Consider the following 16,390-nt stretch of genomic DNA (forward strand, 5'->3'; position numbering starts at 1 on the left):
TGAACAAGCACTTAACCCCTGTCTAAAATACTATATAATTAAAATTAATTATATTTAGTACCTATTTTCTATCTCACCTCTATTATAAAGATACTCAATATAGAGGTATTTTTCTCTTTTATTCACAAATGTTTTCCAAGTACTTACAAAAATGCCTGGCTTAAAGAAGTTATTAAATAGCTATTTGTTGAAAAGATGAATGAACAGGATACTACAAAGCAATAAAGGATGTATTCAGTCATATTTTTAATAAATAGTGGAATATAGTTTGGAAATGATTCTTATGTATTCTTCTCAGAATAACCTAATTGCTAGGAACAAAACTTTACAGTCAGACTGAAGGTTTTAAATGCCATCTCTTCTTCTAATTAATGCTGCATACTTTCGGAATGTTTTTTAACTTCTCTAAGCAATAATTCCCTCACCTTTACAGTAGGAAAAATAATATGAATCCTGTGCTGCTGTTGTGTAAAAGACAACCCTTTGCATTTTTCCCTAGAGATTGCATGAGAAATAACTTTTTATCCAAAAAGTAGCATATCAAAAGTTAAATATCAATAAAAGTCAAGTTTGGTGGATATTGTCTAGTCCACCCTTTCATTTAATCGTGATCCTTTGAGGGTCCCATCTTAGTCTGTTCCAACTTTTACCTTTCATGGGGACCACTGCACAAGGCCTTCTTCTTTATCTCCAAGTGTTCATTAAAAGTTGAAGTTTTGGCTCACCAAGATTGGCAAATACCTCCAGGTAAATCACAATTTTAGCGTAGCTTATGATTCTAGAGTTTTGAGTTATCTCTTCATTTTTGGTCACTGGGAGTTTCTTTACATCCTTATAAGCTCAGCATTTAAGACGTTGTTGTTATATTTTAGTTTTTATAGTGGAAGAACTTTCAGACTATTTGCTCAATCATATTGAAGGAAATGCAATTCCAGAATAATCAGTACTGGTTCAGGAAGCCATGTTGTTCTTAAATTGAAGCATCCACAAGGGGTCAAATTCATACTGGTTTACCTGGTTTTAGCACTGAAAGTCCTGGGAATTCCTCAATCCTGAGAAAATCACATCATCCTACATCCAGAGCTAAACACGATTGGTAGGGTTGTTGCTGGCAAATGATAGAAACTAACTTTGGTTTTCTTAAAAAAAAAAAAAAAGGGAATTTATTGGTGGGCTATTGGGAATTCCCAGAAGCAGAAAGAGGCTGGCAGCCAGGCTTGGAAGATGATAAAGAACAAAGAGAACTGTCTGCCTCATGTACTCTTTGTTCAAGATTCAAAGAGTCCTCCTGTAAAGTTGTGCTGACTTCCCCAATATTGTGTGTTGTCATAGAAGTTTCCTAGGCATATCCAAATACCCCAAGTTACTGAGGCTAAGGGCTGGAGACCACGGTCTTGGGGGGACACATAGGTCAATTGGCATAACATAGTTCATAAAGAAAATGTTCTACATCCTACTTTGGTGAATAGCTCCTGAGGTCTTAAAACTTGCAAGCCAGCCATCTAAGATACATCTATTGGTCCCATTATGTTTGGAGCAAACGAGAATGAAGAAAACCAAAGACACAAGGAAAATATTAGTCCAAAGAACTAATGAGCCACAGCCTACATCAGCTAGAGCCCAGAAGAAATAGATGATGACTGGCTACTACCACCAACCACTCTGACAAAGATTACAATAGAGGGTCCTGGACAGAGCAGGAGGAAAACGTAGAACAAAATCTGAATTTGAAAAAAAAAGACCAGGCTTACTGGTCTGACAGAGACTGGAGGAACCCCTGAGACAATGGCTCCCGAACACCTTGCTCAGAACTGAAGCCGCTTCCAAAGTCCACCTTTCGCCCAAAGATTAGACAGGCCTATAAAATAAACAATCACACACATGAAGGATGTGCTTCTTTGTTCAATCAAGGTTATGAAACCAAATGGGCAACACCTGCCCAAAAGCAAAAACAAGAAGGCGGTAAGGGACAGGAAAACTGGATGAGTAGACCTGGGGAATGCAGAGTGGAAAAGGGGAGAGTGCTGTCACATTGCAGAGATTGTAGCCAATGTTAGGAAACAATTTGTGTATATATTTTCAAAAGAAAAACTAATTTGCCCTATAAACATTTGCCTAAAACACACACACACACACACCCCCCACACAAAAAAATCCTCGCTTGAGCAATTATCCAAGCCTAAATACTGTCTCTATTTCCTAGCTGCATCCTAGAGGTGAGCCTTAAAAAGGGCTTCTCTAGAAGGGTTATGTGATACAACAACACAAACAAACAAGTAAAAATCTCATCAGGGCACAACCTCAGATGTGATGAACCATTTGAAAGAGACTATATTTCCATGAAAACACTTAAAATTGGACTAGATATTTGGACGTCATATAATCATATACCCTCTCTCACCAGAATTACTTTGATAACTTTGATCTTAAAATTGATGAGTTTTGTTATTCTAAGTGCATGATTTTGTATTTCCTGCCACTAAAATCTCAAAATATTTGTCTTTATTGCATTCCTAGCACTTGCAAGAGACATGTAAAATCTCAGTTGAGTCATTCTTTGCATTTCCCCACTTGTTATACTCTGTTTATGTCCCCTCGACCCTTATTGCTTATCATTTCCTTGAACAAATATATTAACTCCTATTGCTGTATTCCAGTCATTAGTACCCATACCCATTCTATTATAATCCTAGAAAAAAATGGAGGAGGCTGGCAGCCATGCCTGGAAGATGATCAAAAACAAAGAGGGCTGTTTGCATCGTGCCCTGGTGGCTCAAGCAGTTAAGTGCTGGGCTGCTAACTAACAGGTATGTGGTTTGAATCCACTCAGCGGCTCTGTGGGAGAAAGACTTGGTGATCTGCTCCCTAAAGATTACAGCCAAGAAAATGGGGCAGTTCTACTTGGTTACATGGGATCACTATGAGTCAGAATCAACTCAATGGCACCAAACAACAGGTCCAGAAATTAACTAGAAACAACCCTTGCCCTTAGGAATCCCCTTCCTTCCCTGCCCTTAATATTCAGCCAAAAAAAAAAGTTAAAAATTACTAAAATACAGTGGTAAAGTATATATGAAATGCTGTGAAATGAACACATATTGGGATGGGAACAATCAAATCTATGGCTCAGTGAAGGTGTCCTAGGCAGTTGGTATTTCTCCTTATACAGGAAGATCAAGTAAAAATTATCGAGGCTAATGTGTGGGAGTAAGGTGAGAAACAGGACACGAAAGATTCAGACAGTGGGACTAATGTGTTTCAAAGCTTAAAGGTTTAAGATTATATGGAGTTCTAGGGACTAAAGGGGTTTGATAGGATTATTGTGTAGGTATAGTGTAAGTATAGTATAAAAAAGTTGGAATGATGGGCTGGGCAGGGTGCAGATTTCGGTGGGTCATATGAGCCATATTAAAGAATTTGAACTTTGTCCTAAAGGTACTGGAGAGGCATTGAAGAATGTGGCAAAGGAAGGATATACTATTATATTTCTGCTTTAGTAAGGTCACTTTCATTTCCATCGAGAATATGGATTGAAGGGAGGGAGACCAGTTAAGAAGCTGCTACAATACAACAGACAAAACCTGGCCAAGGTTAAATTGGGTAAAACTGTCCTGGTAGCAGTGGAGATAGCAGGTACTGGATAAATTTGTCAGACATTTGGAAGAGTTGGCCACTTTTCTCTAATGGTTAGCTGTGCATTTATTTACTCTCTTCAATTAAATGATGAAATATTTAAGAACAGTGACCATGTCTTATTTTTCTTTCCTATCCACCAAAACATCTATCAGTAGCAGGGACTCCTAAATAGTTGCTAAGTTTTTGGATAGAATTATTCAGTCTTTGAGAATTTGTAAAAGTAGCCAGCAGAAGATCTAGAACCAGATTCTCCATAGTTTATCAGGGTAGTGCTCAAAATGGTACTGTGATGTATATAGTAAATAAAAAAAAAAAAAAAAAAAAATTTTCCAGCCTTATTCCTTGCAGTAGCCGAAGTTTGAGCTATAAACCCTGTAGTGAAGAATGAGCCAGTAGTTATAGCAGTAATCTTGCTCTAGGGCAGGAAGTCAATGCCAGTGACAAATTGCCAATACATGACAATTTAAAATCCAATAAGTGAAGTTAACAAAGTTGCTTTATAGCTCTGTGGACTCATGGGTAGGGCTAGAAGCCATTTTCATCCTGTATCATCAGGTTGGCTGTCTTGTGGGCAACATAAATAGCAAACCTGGCAAAGAGTCAGGGTATATTAAAAAATAAATGATAAGGGTGTATTCAGTTTATGTCTGTATGTTCAATGGAGTAAAAATTAGAAATGTATAAAGCTGATCATCCCTCTGAAGAGAGACACATTAGAGACTGAATGAAACTGAATATTTCTTTTAAGGATGGGAAATCTATCTCCTTACCCAAACAACTCCTTTCTCTGATGTTGTGAAGTGGCAAACATAGTTTCTTCTGAAATTCAACAACTCTATTATGTCTTTCCTTTGGACAATTTCTCACCATGAAGCTAAGCACAATCTATTCTGTATAGGATTGCAATGAGTCAGAATCGACTCGATGGCAATGGGTTATTCTGTATTGTGTATGACACTGTATGCAAGAAATTAAAAAAAGTTTTACCACGACAATTAATTGTGAATTGCTTTTTATAAACATAAATATGAGGATCTTCCAATATGAATATGTCCTTTATCTAGGATGAAGTGTTCAATATTAAAAAGTGTTTGAATTTTATATATCGAGATGACAAACTATTGGTATATAAAAATGTACCAGTATTTTTCCCAAGAAATTGATCACAGGTGTATTTCATAAAAACAAAAATAGATAATACAAATCCAAGTTTTGTATTGTTATTTAATTATGTACTATTCACCACAAACTTAGAAAAGACATGAAATGATAATTCATGTTTTATAGGTAAAAAAACTGATACTAAAAAGGTTCAGAAAATTGTTCAGCAAACCCAAGATTTGAATCCAGTTTTCTGAATCTAGAACCCATGCTTTTAAACACTACCGTATTTACAATCATAATTAATGCTTCCAAAGGAAGAGTCTAGTTCTACTCACCATCTAGTCAACTCCAATTCATGGAGTACCCATGTGTGTCAGAGTAGAACTGTGCTCAATAAGGTTTTCAATGGCTGATTTTTCAGAAGTAGATCACCAGACCTTTTTTCCAAAGTGCCTCGGAGTAGACTCGAACCTCCAACCATTCAGTTAGCAGCTGGGCACATTAACCGTTGGACCACCCAGATACTCCGAAAGAAAGATACAGTGCTTATATTTTCTACCAAGTTGTGTAGAAGGCACGTGGTTCTCATTTTCCACCAATGTAAAAAAAAAATAAATGCAACACTGGATACCATCATGTAGTGTAATCTGCCATCATTTGCGAAGAGTTTTTATCCAGCACTTCCGAATGTTCAATTTAGAGTTCGTAATTTAACCAGAAGATGTGATAGCACCCTCTCCATTTTTTTCTGAAATTATTCACCATGCTTTTATGGGTTTGATTGACTTTTCCACCCTCTACCTGCTGTAGATATTTCCACTAATGGGTCACAACTGCCAACTTCTCTGAGGGATTCTCCTTGAGCAATTGTGGCTTCCTTTGCTGGAGATGCCTGGGTGTTATGTTGCCCTTCCCGTTCAAGACCAAGGCCAAGGACTTTGCGGGTAGGAGCAAGAAATATGAAGGACAATGGATCCTCCAGACAGGACTGACACCGAGGGAAAATGTACACTGGAAAGCTCACTGTGGGATCAGGGGAAAATAGATCTCACCTGAAGTCATATTCTTGTATAGCTTCTGTGCAATTCCCTGCTCCAGCGTGTTTCCTACACAAGTTTCTCCCTAGAGTACACCCTCGCTCAGTAAATCAGATGAAACCGAATCCCTGCGTCAAGCTCTACTTCTAGGGAACCCAACCTGTGATGTTATATGATGTCTCTTACACTTTGTGTGTGTGGTAAAAATATATATAACAAAACATTTGCCATTTCAACATATTGCGCAGATACAATTCAATGACATTAATTGCATTCATCATGTTGTGTAACCATTACTACCATTTTTTTCCAAATTTTTCCATCACCCTTAACATAAGCTCAGTACACACTAAGCAATGACTCCTCCTCACTTCCCTACCTCTCTCCCACCCCCCAGCCCCATTTCCACTCACCCTTGTAACCACTAATACATTTGCCCATTCTACTATGGCTGCTAACCAAAAGGTTGACAGTTTGAATCCACCAGGTGCTCCTTGGAAACTGTATAGGGCAGTTCTACTCTGCCCTATAGTGGATGCTATGAGTCAGAATCAACTCAAGGGCAATAAGTTTAATTTTTTGGCTGGATATTTCATGTAAGTGGGATCATACAGTATCTGTTCTTTTGTGACTGACTTATTTCACTTAGTGTAATGTTTTCAAGGTTCATCCACGTTGTAGCATTTATCAGGACCTAATTTTTTTTTTTCAATGGTCGAGTAATAATTGTATATATGCCACCTTCTGTTCATCCATTTGTTCAGGAACATTTAGGCTGTTTCTACCTTTTGGATATTGTGAATAGTGCTACAATGAACATTGGAATACAAGTGTCTGTTTGCATTCCTGCTTTTAATTTGGGGGGCTATACACCTAAGAGTGGAATTGCTGGGTCATATGGTAATTCTTTAACTTTTTGAAAGACTACCAAACTGTTTTCCACAGTGGGTGCAGGATTTTACAATCCCACCAATAATGGATGAAGATCCTAATTTCTCCACATCCTCGCCAACGCTTGTTGCTTTCTGTCTTTCTAATCATAGCCATCCTGGTGGGGGTGACTATTAATTGCCAAAAATCGTGGACGGTCTTCAGTTCTCTTCTTCCTGGAGGCCTCTAATATAAATGACCACTATAATTTTTCTGTGGCTGTTTTACTGTCATTATTTTTTTATTATAAAAGTTACAGTGGGCATTGCAAAGAACTAAATAATGCATAGACACATAGAAATGTTTATGTCTGAGTTATCTATTTTTTATATGGAAGTATCATCATCATTATTAGCATTATGATAAAAAACCATTGTCTGTACCAGGTACTGGGCTAAAGATTTTACACACATTCTCTCTTTTAATCCTTGTCTCTACATTTTAGATTTTATGGTGGTTGTTGTGTGTCATTGAGTTGATTCTGACTCATAGAGACCCTATAGGACAGAGTAAAACTTCAATTTATAAATATCTTAACTGAGAAGGGGAGGCCCTGAGTGATGCAAATGGTGGTGCAATGAAGCACTTGGTTGCTAATAGAAAGACTGGTGGTTAGAGTCTACCCAGAGGTGCCTCAAAAGAAAACCTGGCAATATACTTCCAAAAAAACAGTTACTGAAAAAAACCTATGGAGCACAATTCTGCTCTGACACACATGGTTTTGCCATGAGTTGGAATCAAATCATCAGCAACTGTTTTTTGTTTGTTTGTTTAATTGAGGTAGAGAGAGGTTGAAAACAAACAAACAAAATCATCCTTGGTAAGTTGCAGAACTATACATTTATGTTAGATATATATACTTCCCCAACACAAATTCCCAATGCAAACCTGCAGCACATTGTTTGTGGTGGCAAGATTCACAGGACCTTGAAGAGGAATGGAATGGGATGAAGCGTTTGTGTGTGGATGACTTTTTTATATCAGACTTGACCTGCGTGCTTTTAAAAATTATATGCTCCTCAGATATGCAAGGTTACTAAAGAAATATGAGATGTGTTTTATTAGATTTGCTAAAATATCTGCTATCCTCTTGCCCTTCAGAAAACAGTATCAGTTCTAACCCTTTATAGTTAAATACTAAGTAAAATGTCCAAGACAACTGGCCTTCTCTTATTTATCTTATAGTAACTACAGATAACTGGAATCATTTTCATTTTTTCACTGTAATGACATCCCCATGTCAAGCTTTCATATATATAAGATACATGTCAAGGACATAATATATTAGACAAGTACAACTCTTCAATTTTTTAACTCTTTAAGATACACAGTTGCTCCACAATGAAGACTTAAATGGCGATTGTCACTTGTGTAATTAATTCTTTTTGTTTCATCCTTCTTAGTAATTGAAAATAGGCTTTCAATATAAAATGGTTTGAAATTGGATGAAGAGAGAGAATTGGAAATGAACTTAATTAACTACAAACTGTCCAAATCAATCAGAGTTTGACAGTGCCTCGGTAACACACAGAGTTCATAATTTACTTGCGATCTGCTGTGATGCATATGCCATAAAGTGCACAGAAGCCACGCTCACTGTGCACAAAATTTTGTGGCAGGCTATGAAGTTGTACTGGGAGAAAATTGTTCTTTCAACACATAGCCTGTTTGGGGAAGATATAGTTCATATTTTCATTTAGGCAACTAATGAACTTCTGAAAAAAAAGTGCTTTACTTTTTTACCTGGATAGACTTTGAGATAGGAATTAAAAAAAAAAAAAAAAGTTTAAATGTATTTCCAAACATTTAAGCATTCTAAGGAGCATAGGTAGGTCTGCATCTTTTGTTTCAGATTCTCAAGAGCCAGTCTTGAGACATATTAAATAATGTATATTATAAAGAAAAAAAATTGTCTATGCAATTCTATCTTCCCCCTCTTTATATTACGAAAAGAATTTTTTAGACACAAAAAAAGAAAGAAAATTTTTATTTGCCATAAAATTAATTAGTTGCACTTATGACTGTTTTGTGAACTATCTTATATTTGTGGCATTTCAGAAAATATGTATATAAAGATTATTTCTTGAGGAAAAGAGAATAGTTGATGGAAGGACTGGACATATACTTAGACCATATTATAGAAATTTCTTGGCCAAGAAATCTATAATTCAGACTCAATAGTCAACTTTTACATCCAGACATCCTAAACATATATTCTGTTTCCAATATTTTCCAATTACTTAACAAATTTAAGTAATCATTATGCTCCTATCACCGTATTTCAATTCTTGAACATACAGAATATTTAAAAGAGGAAAAGAAGTAATATCTATTGTGTGCCTCCAATATGCCAGCCATAAAACCATACAAATGTATTATGTGTTGTTTTTTATTCCTGTGTAAGAAATGCTGCAACTGTTGGATGAGTTATGAGAAGAATTCAAGAAGAGGCAAATCAGTGATGTTACATAAATGCCCAGATCATACCAACGCATAGATAATTTCTGATTTCTGGAAGAAACAGTATTGGATAAAATAATCCTTTACTGACCATGAGGTGACCAGAGAAATCTTATGTGTCTGCAACATATCTTAGATCAAATGATATTTTCACATATGCGCAATAAAGAAAGATGACAACATTATCAAACTATTTTTAATCACATGATGATCTGGGCAATTTTGAATAGAGATGGCTTATTTGAGAGAAATCAACTTAGGAAAGGTCTGAGGTAGAACAGCACAGCAGAAAAAAATAAATCATCGTGGAAAATAACCACAGAAACGTATCAGGCCGTTTGGAGTGAAAGAAAAAAAATCTTACTGTAGTCATTTCACCTTTTTTTTTTTCACATAATTCCCTCTCCTGATTGAAGCCATGATTTACTAACAATGAAGTGCCAACAAAAAGTACACCAGTAAATTTTTGCTTTATTGTGTTTTTGTTTTTTTAACGAGAGAATTTTGATCAACTCAAATTTTCTACTGTTAAGTGGAATAAATAAAAATTAGGCTGCTGATTAGAAAAGGTGTCATACTTCTATTTCCTTTATACAATTAAAAAAAAATTAAAGCACTGAAAATTGCTTGAACTGATTAGGCTTGAGAAACAGAAAATTGTTGGATGAACATCTGTGATTCCAAGGTCTGACTAAGACATAAGATATTGATTGTTTGTGTGTGTGAATGGGAGGGTCATGGGGTTGAAGTATGCACCAAAAAGTAGAAAAAAATGTTTCCTTACAAAGTACAATCTATAAAGAACAGGATGGAAAACTATAAAGCAATTAAAATGAACTGGAGTTGACGAGCAAAGTAATAATGAATAATTGTTATCGTGTAGAACTTAGATACAAACTAAAATAATTTATATGAAAATCTATACATTTCCTGCTCCTCCAATCAGGCACATAAATATCATGTGACACCGTATTATATAAATGTGCACAACTCATTTTGAAGAAAAATTATCTTAGAAACAAAAGCATTTTAGAAAATACAATGTGAGGGGTAAGAACGTATCACAACTAGTAAAGCAAGTGTTTTGGTTGCAGCTGGCACTTTTTTTTTCCTTAAGGCTCAGCAAAAAATAGGAATTTGTGGACTTATACAACTAAAAGTAAATAAATAATCAGGGATAGGGACAACTTGGCAAGTGCCTGAATGGGCGGTTAGGGTGTCACTAAGATCTAGGTTCCAGCTTCTCTGCCTCCTAGCATTCTTTTGTGTTTTTAATGTCATTTGTAGGCTAGCAATGGTGCCAAGATGGAGACAGCCATCTCCAGCCCATATTCTTTGAGTTCAAAATTACTGGGAATAATTCGTAATAGTACCTCTTTTAGAAAATTCTGGCCAGACTTTAGCTCTATTGGGTCACGTTTTACTCCTGACCAATTCCTGTCACTGGAGGATGGCCGTGAGCTGATGGCTTAGGCAAGGTAGAGGCCAATTCATAAGCTGGGAGTGTTGCAAGCCCCAATCAACTATAAATGTTCACAGTGGAAGAGGGTACCTTAAAAAAAAAAAAAAAAAAATCCAAGCAACTACTCTTCGCATGGGTCAAATGGGTGCTGATTTTCAAAAACAACAGATAGCCACATCAGGACTTCTAAGGAAATATGAGGGACCTATACCCCTTACCCCTTAATTGTGCTCATAAGGAAATTATACACAAATCAAGAAGCAGTCTATCTAACAGGACAAGTGGATACTGTGTGGTTTAAAGTCAGGAAAGATGTGCATCAAGGTTATATCATTTCACCATACTTATTCAAGCTGTATGCTCAGCAAATAATTTGAGAAGCTGGACTATATGAAGAAGAATGCAGCATCAGTGTTAGTGGAAGACTCATTAACAACTTGTGTATGCAGATGACACAACCTTGCTTCCTGAAAGTGAAAACCTGAAACACTTACTGATGAAGATCAAAGATTACAGCCTGCAGTATGTATTGCACCTCAACATAAAACAAAAATACAACTGGACCAATAAAGAACATCATGATAAACAGAGAAAAGATTGCAGTTGTCAAGGACTTCATTTTACTCAAATCCACTTTCAACGTCCATGGAAGCCACAGTCAAGAAATCAGATGATGCATTGCGCTGGGCAAATCGACTGCAAGAGACTTCTTTAAAGTATTGAAAAGCAAAGATGTCATCTTGAAGACTAAGGTGTGCCTGACCCAAACCATGGTGTTCTCAATCACCTCATATGCGTGCAAAAGCTGAATGACGTATAAGGAAGGCCAAAGAAGAATTGACACCTTTGAATTGTGATGTTGGCGAAGAATATTGAATATACCATGGACTACCAAAAGAATGAACAGATCTGTGAACAGATCTGTCTTGGAAGAAGTACAGCCAGAATGCTCCTTAGAAGGGAGGATGGCGGGACTTCATCTAACATACTTTGGATATGTTATCAGGAAGGATCAGCCCCTGGAGAAGGGTATCATGCTTGGTAAAGTAGAGGGTCAGCAAAAAAGGGTAAGTCTCTCAACCAGATGGATTGACACAGTGGCTGCAACAGTGGGCTCCAGCATAACAACAATTGTGAGGATGGTGCAGGACTGGGCATTGGTTCCTTCTGTTGTGCATAGGGTCACTATGAGTCAGAACAGACTTGACGGCACCTAACAACGATAACAACAGCAATACCCCTTCAGAGCTCTTGGTGGTTAAGAGCTGGACTGCTAACCAAAATGTTGGCAGTTTGAATCCACCAGCTGTTCCTTGGGAACCCTATGAGGCAGTTCTACTCTGTCCTGTAGGGTTGTTATGAGTAGGAATCAACTCCATAGCAATGGGTTTGGTTTTATACCGCCTTTAATTGCAACAAAGAGATTTGATAGCGCCTAGAAGAGAGAACCTTACAGCTATTCATTAAACCAGTATGCTGGAGTACTACTGTGGTACAGCACTACCTCATGAAGGTTACCGTCTAGTGAGGTCAGTATCACCTGGCTCTCTTACACCATCATTTTATGCCTCACAAATAACTCTCCTTGTACAAAATATTTTATATCCCATTCTTTCTCGTAACTGCAGATATCGAGTGCATGTAAGCTTTAACAAAGGCCCTGAATATGTGGAAACAAATTTATATGTGCATTTTCAGCTACAGTTTAGAAAAGAATTTGACACCAAAAGATGAAGAATAATGCTAAATTATTTTCAGTTTTGTTTTTAAAAAAATGCATGTGCATGGCAACAGCTTAAAGGCATATCACCAGTTCCCATCAAGCCAATTCCAACTCATGGTGATCCTGTGTGTGTCAAAGTAAAACTACACTTCACAGGGTTTTTGGTGGCTGCTTTTTTTGTAAGTAGGTCACTGGCACCCCTGGGTGGACTCAAACCTCTACCCTGTTGGTTATGGACTCCTGAGTCTGGATAAAACCAAAACCAAACCCTTTGCCGTCAAGCTAATTCCAGTTCATAGCAACCCTATAGGACAGAGTAGAACTGCTCCATAGAGTTTCCAAGGAGCAATTTGTGGATTACAACTGCTGACCTTTTGGTTATCAGCCAAACTATTAACCACTTTGACGCCAGGGCCCTTGAGTCTGGCTAATTAAAGTAAAATGGCAGTAAAATAGGGGACAGAATCATTTTCACCATGACAATTTATATGGGCATAAAGTTACCTCTTTTTCCACAAGCATTTTTAGGGGAAAAGTTTTATATGCCAATTTACATAGATGAGGAGCCCTGGTGGCACAGTGTTTAAAGTGCTCAGCTGCCAACCAAAAGGTCGGTGATTTGAACCCATCAGCCTCTCCACAGGAGAAAGATCTGGCAGTCTGCTTCTGTAAAGATTTACAGCCTTGGAAACCCTATGGGGCAATTCTACTCTGTCCTATAGGGTCACTGTGAGTTGGAATAGACTTGACCATAGTGGGTTTGGTTTTGGCTTATATACATGCATACAAATGTTTTAGTACATGTAGAAACTGTTGAATTAGTGTATATTTTGCTGTGTGTATTCTCAAAAACAAACTAAAAATTTAGGAAAAAAAATGTTTTAGTGGTTGCTGTCACAACAGCCAAAAATACGATTTGAAAAAAAATGCTGTACTGACAGGATATATTTTCAAAATGAAAATCTTGGATATGATATATTCTGTTTGCATCTGACACAGGTCTTAACGGTTCTCAAAATGATTCTGTCCCAGCTTTCAATAAGGAGACATTCACTCTTTGAAATGGATGAAAAAAAAAACAAACTATTTTTTTCAAAAAATTATTTATAATAAACTTTTATTACATGATTTAAAAATTACTATCATGGAATTGTTCAGCTTCCAAAAGTGATAAGCATTCATTTCTTAAAATTTTGTTTTTCAAATATAACTTAAGGACATGTTTAAGAAAAGTCCCTAGCTCCTGAACAAGATGTTTTGCCTGGACTGAAAAGGATTCTAATGAGAAGAGTATTTATAGTTGAAAAAAAGGTTTAGCAACTGCCATTCAGAATTTTCAACTGGAGGAAGAACTTACCTAACTCTGGCCCCCAACACAGTCGATTATTTGGGAAATGTAAGACAGTAATGTAATAGAAAGTGAATTGATTTTCAAGACAGATTACATAATCAAGTCAAGTCCTACCATTTATTGGCATTAGCCACGTCACGATCCCCTCACAACCTCATTACAAAGTAAAACAGAGATAATATTTACTTCATGCTTTTGTCAACAGGATTAAATGAGATAAGGTAAATAAATATGACCAACAGAGCTTGGCCATAATTGGAATTCCATGAACTTTGATAAAATGAAAAACTAGGGTCTATTTTAATGATCTTATAGAAACATTTTTCTTTTATATCTTTCCAGATAAAACTTGTTAAAAACCAAATAGCCAAACTCTTCTATTTGGAGATTCAAAACTTTCAGACAGTATGAAACTTTGGCAATCCTCTACCACCACCCAAGTCACCATCATGATTGGCCTTTTACAGATGATTAATTAATTATTATTGTTAGCTGTCATCCAGTTGGCACCAGCTCATGGTGACCCCATGTGAAATGTAACGAAACGCTGTAGGGTCCAGTACCATCCCTATGATCGGTTGGGGATCAGACCATTGAGATCCATAGGATCTTCATTGGCTGATTTTCAGAAGTAGACTGCCAGGCCTTTCTTCCTAGCCTGTCTTAGTCTGGAAGCTCTGCTGAAGGCTATTCAGCAACATAGCAACATGCAAGTCTCCATTGGTGGGCACATATGGTCAAGACTCAAACTTGGGTCTCTGACATGAAAAGTGAAAATTCCAGCAATGAACCACCAATGCCCTCTAGTTATTTAGTAGCCACTGGAAAGAGTGCCTCAAGTTAAGTTAGTAAGATATTTGGCCACTGAAAAATGGAGGGCTTTCATTAACATAATTTCCAACTTAACCTCCTGGTCTTCAAAAATTGACAACTTTCAAACTGAATCATAGCTGTAACTCTAAGGAGAAAGGGCGTCTCCTTCCATTTCCAAGCCCTTGAGTTCGTGAAGTTTGTGCCCTCATTTCTCCTTCATACACTTTATATTTTTCATTGGCTTCAATTGAGCCAACTGGAAAAAAGCCCTTCGTTTGGTTTTAAATTATTCCATTTCAAAAGGGTAAGTTTGCTGGCCAAGCAGGTTTTCTAGAAGCCTCCCTTGACACCCTAAACTAATTGGATGTTTTAAATTTAAAATGAGAAATCATTAGAATAGCAATAAGGTAAAATTATGAGTAAATCATACCAATACAAGTACCTGAATGTGTCATGCTTTGGGGAAAGACTTGAGCAAATTAAGATTTAAAGCTTGACACTAGAGGGAAGGTTTAGATTTCAGCACAGTGTTTCAGAAAGCTTAGAGCATTAAGGAAATAGGTGCTGGAAAGACCATTCATGAAATGAGAAACTTTTTCACATATTTCAGGCAAGAGTTAAACATGCCAGTGTTTCTAGGCAGTAAATTTGCCATGTTTGGCTAGGTATGAGAAATGAGTTATAACTCTCTGTCGAGTTCAACTGAGTAATTTCAGTAGAAAACACATGAATTTTACAGAGGCGAAAGCTAAATTACCTTTCCCTCTTAATCAATGTAGACAGCCAGTTGGAACAAGGGTGGCCCTAAAGTTTCTCTTTTTTGTGCTCAATAATATATTAGTACCTGAATTATCCAGGTAATTGACTTTGTTCCTTCAAAGCATGAAGATTCTCTCTTGAAAGCAATTCCTCTTTGTCAAGGTAAAGACAACTTTGCTTTTAATTCAAACATTTGTCCAGAAATTTGTGTTTTTTTTTTTTTCTGAAAGCCTAACTTATGCAACTTTAGAGCTAATCCTAGAATAATTTTTAAATGAATATTTAATACTCAATATTATGCTACTTTGTGGGATATGTGTTTATGTAAGCCAAAACTTTGGACAAAAAAGTTAAGAAAACCCAAAAACTAGAGCTAAATAAACAAGAATACACCATAACATGTTCTAGCCTATGGAATAACCTCTCTGTGATAAATGTGAGTGCTAGTGATTTAGAGATATAGATTAAAAACAAATCTCATGAAGGTAAGGTTTTAAAGGTGGACAGGATTTTTTTAAAAAGTAGAGTAAGTTTTATGCTGAAGGGACAATATCACCAAAGGAAAGGGACTGTGGAGTCAAGTTTTCAGACAGGAAAACATTGAAAGAAGTTTACCAACGACAACTAGAAAAGAGCTGAAAAAGCGGGCAGAGAATTAACACTGTGGGAACAAAGAACCATTCTTGGTTATTAATCAAGGGAGTGACATAATAAAACCTATGTTCGTGCTTCGGTTATCAAGAGGCATTAAAAAAAAAAAAATTGCCATCAAGCAGATTCCGACTGGAAATACGTGTTTTGGAGCCAGACTTCTTGGGTTCAAAATAAGGAGTCCTGGATGGTGCAAATGGTTAAGTACTTGGCTACTAACCAAAAGGTTGGCAATTTGAATTCACCCAGAGGTTCCTCAGAATAAAAGCCTGGTGATCTCTTTCTGAAAGATCACAGCCATTGAAAACCCTATGGAGCACAGCTCTGCTCTGACATATATGGTTTTGGCACAAGTTAGAAATGGCTTGACGGCAACTGGGCTTCTTTTGTGGGGGGAAGGGGCGAGTTCAAAACAAACATGCTCCTCTTACTATGTGTTTTGTGCCTTAATTTATTTATCTGTA

The sequence above is a fragment of the Loxodonta africana genome, chromosome 2 (assembly GCF_030014295.1).
Source record: "Loxodonta africana isolate mLoxAfr1 chromosome 2, mLoxAfr1.hap2, whole genome shotgun sequence".
In the NCBI taxonomy this organism is placed as follows: domain Eukaryota; kingdom Metazoa; phylum Chordata; class Mammalia; order Proboscidea; family Elephantidae; genus Loxodonta; species Loxodonta africana.